At 42.4% G+C, this 3,863-nt stretch overlaps 1 pseudogene; it reads left to right on the forward strand.

Annotated features, from left to right (window-relative positions):
- The window catches only part of LOC111723369, a 17,062-nt pseudogene extending 13,536 nt beyond the window's left edge, over positions 1 to 3,526 (forward strand).
- The last annotated feature ends 337 nt before the right edge of the window (positions 3,527 to 3,863 follow it).

A 3,863-nucleotide genomic window follows, 5' to 3' on the forward strand; every position in this document is an offset into this window, starting at 1 on the left:
AGCCCAGGAGTTGGAGGTTGCTGTGAGCTGTAATGCCTCGGCACTCTACCCAGGGGGACAGCTTGAGGCTCTGTCTCAAAAAAAAAAAAAAAAAAAGAAAGATTCACTTGTACCCTTAGGCACTTTTTGGTCCATATAAGCTTTAGAATTGTTTTTCTAATTCTGTGAAAAATGATGTGGTATTTTGACAGGGATTGCATTAAACTTATAAATTGCTTTGGTCAATATGGTCATTTTACTAATATTAATTTTTCTAATCCATGAGCATAGATTTTTTTTCATTTGTGTGTATGACCACCAATTTCTTTCATCAGTGTTTTATGGTTTTCCTTGTAGAGATCTTTTACCTCCTTGCTTATATATATTCCTAGGTATTTTTTTCTTTTGTATCTATTGTAAATGGGGTTTCCTTCTTGATTTTGTTATTAGCTAGACTGTTATTGGTATACAGAAAAGGTACTGATTTCTGTATGTTGATCTTGTATGCTCAAACTTTACTGAATTCATTTATCAAATCTAAGAAATTTTTGGTGGAGTCTTTAGGGTTTTCTAGATATAAGATCATGTTATTAGCCAGGCATTGTGGCCAGCGCTTATAGTTACTTGGGAAGCTAATGCAGAAGAATTCCTCGAACCCAGGTGTTTGAGGTTGCTGTGAGCTAGGCTGAGGCCATGGCACTTTAGTGCAGGCAACAGAGCAAGACTCTATCTCCAAAAAAAAAAAAAAAATAGTGAAAGTGGACATTCTTGTCTTATTCCAGTTTCTCAAGAGAATGCTTTCAACTTTTCCCTAGTTAAGTAAGATGTTGAGGCCAGGTGAGGAGGCTCACACCTGTAGTTCTAGCATTCTGGGAAGCCAAGACAGGTGGATTGCCTGAGCTCACGGGTTCTAGCCCAGCCAGAGCAAGAGTGAGACCCTATCTCTAAAATAATAGCCAGGTGTTGTGGCAGGTACCTATGGCCCCAGCTACTTGGGAGGCTGAGGCAAAAGAATTGCCTAAGCCAAGACTCGGAGGTTGCTGTGAGCTATGATGCCACAGCACTGTACTGAGGGCGACAAAGTGAGACTCTGTCTCAAAAAAAAAAAAAAGTAGGATGTTGGCTGTGAGTTTGTCATATGTGGCCTTTGTCATTTTAAGGTATAAGTCTTCTATGCCTATTTTGTTGAGGATTTTCATCAGGAAGGGATGCTGAGTTTTACTGAATTTCTATATCTTTTTCCTATGTCTGTTGAGATAATCATATGGTTTTTGTCCTTAACTCTGTCACATTTATTGTCTTGCATCCCTGGTATAAAACATATTTGGTCAAAGTGTATTATCTTTTTCATGGGCTGTTGAATGTGATTTGCTAGCATTTTGTTGAGGATTTTTGTAATATAGATAATTTCTGAGGGAACAAATATGTTCATTATGATGATTGTGATAATGGTTTCACGGGTATGTGTAAATGTCAAAAATATCAAGTTATAAGCCAGGGTGAAGTGGCTCACACCTGTAATCCTAGCACTCTGGGAGGCTGAGGCAGGTAGATTGCCTGAGCTCAAGCCCAGCGAGACCTTGTCTCTAAAAAAAATAGCCAGGCATTGTGGCAGGCACCACAAAGTAGTCCCAGCTACTTTGGAGACTGAGACAAGAGAACGTCTTGAGCCCAAGAGTTTGAGGTTGCTGTGAGCTATGATGCCATGGCATCTACCAAGGGTGACAAAGTGAGACTCTGCCTCGAAAAAAAAAATCAAGTTATAATCTTTAAACATGTACAGTTTATAGTCAATTATATTTCAATAAAGCAAAAATAAAACAAACCAACCCTTGGCCAGGCACGATGGTTCATTCCTGTAATTATAGCACTTTGGGAGGTTGAAACAGGAAGATTGCTTGAGCCTAGGAATCTGAGATTGCAGTGAGCTATGATGATGGCGACAGAGTGAGGCCTTGTCTCCAAACAAACAAGCAAATAAAAACCTTATGACCAAAGTATAAAAAAAAAAGCTGTTTTTATTTGTAGAAGACTGAATTATATATACAAAATTTCTAAGGAATCTTTAAAAGAGAACTACTAAAATCAGTAAGTTAGTTTAGCAAGGTTGCAGGATGTAAGTCAAAATGCAAAAATTGATTGTGTTTCTAGATACAAGCAACTAACAGTTGGACAATGACTTTTTTTTTTTTTTTTTTGAGACGGAGCCTCAAGCTATCCCCCTGAGTAGAGTGCCGTGACATCACAGCTCATAGCAACCTCCAATTCCTGGGCTCAAGCGAGTCTCCTGCCTCTGCCTCCCAAGTAGCTGGGACTACAGGTGCCCGCCACAACACGCCCGACCATTTTTTGGTTGCAGCCATCATTGTTGTTTGGTGGGCCCGGGCTGGGGATTCGAACCCGCCAGCTTAGGTGTATGTGGCTGGCGCCTTAGCCAATTGAGCCACAGCCGCCAAGCTGACAATGGCATTTTAAAATATCATTAACAATATCAGAGAAAGCATAAAGTATGTAGGAATACATTTAACAAAATTTGCACAAAGGCTATACATTGAAAATTAATAATATTGCTGAAAATTTTTTTGAAATTCCAAATAGCTTTCTACACTACCCAGAAAGAGGTCTATATAGTGTTGATCTGGATTCCCATGGTAACTTAAGGGGAAACTTTTCACAATATCCAGAGCCCTTGATGTCTTGCAAATGAAAGTGGAGGATGTCCTCAAATTCCTTGCAGCAGGAACCCACTTAGATGGCCCCAACCTTGACTTCCAAAGGGAACAGCACATCTGCAGAAGGAAAAGTGATGGTGCCTACATCATAAATCTGAAGAGGACCTGGGAGAAGCTTCTGTTGGTAGCACATACCATTGTTGCCTTTGAAAACCCTGCTGATGTCAATGTCATATCTTCCAGGAATACTGGCCAGAGAGCTATGCTGAAGTTTGCTGCTGCCACTAGCGCTGCTCCTATTGCTGGTCACTTAACCCCTGGAACCTTCACTAACCAGATCCAGGCAGTGTTCTGGGAGCTGTGTCTTCTGGAGGTTACTGATCCCAGAGCTGACCATCAGCCTCTCACCTGCCTACCATTGCTTTGTGTCACACAGATTTTCCTCCGCATTATGTGGATATCACCATCCCATGCAACAACAAGGGAGCTCTCTCAGTGGTCTGATGAGGCGGTTGCTGGTCATGGGAAGTTCTCCACATGCGTGGCACCATCTCCACCATCTCCACCATCTCCAGGTCATGCCTCATCTCCACTCCTACAGAGATACTGAGGAGACTGAAAAAGAAGATCAGGCTACTACTGAGAAAGCTGTGACTAAGGAGGAATTTCAGGGTCAATGGACTTCTCCAGCTCCTGAGTTTACTACTGCTCAGCCTGAGGTTGCAGACTGGTCTGAAGGTATGCAGATACCCTCTGTGCCTATTTGGCAGGTCCTCACTGAAGACTGGGGCACTCAGCTTGCCACAGAAGACTGGTCTGCAGCTTCCACTGCTTAGGCCACTATATGAATAGGAACAACCAGTGAGTGGTCTTAAGTTGTTCTTCCATAAGTTCTTGTTCTTTTTTAAAAATTTTTCCTCCTCCTCCTCCTCTTTCTCCTCCTCCTCTTCCTCCTCTTCCTCCTCCTCCTCCTCCTCCTCTTCTTCTTCTTCTTCTTTTTTTTTTTAGAGACAGGCTGGAGTGCAGTGGCTATTAACCGGCACAATCCCACTACTGATCAGCACAGGAGTTTTCACCTGCTCCATTTCTGACCTGGGCTGGTTCATCCATCCTTAGGCAACCTGGTGGCCCCATTGGCATAGCACACTACAGCCCAGAACTCCTGTACTCAAGTGATCCTCCTGTCTCAGTCTCCCAAGTAGCTGGGACTAT

The sequence above is a fragment of the Otolemur garnettii genome, unplaced genomic scaffold (genome assembly GCF_000181295.1).
Source record: "Otolemur garnettii isolate 467f Iridium unplaced genomic scaffold, OtoGar3 scaffold00001, whole genome shotgun sequence".
NCBI lineage: Eukaryota > Metazoa > Chordata > Mammalia > Primates > Galagidae > Otolemur > Otolemur garnettii.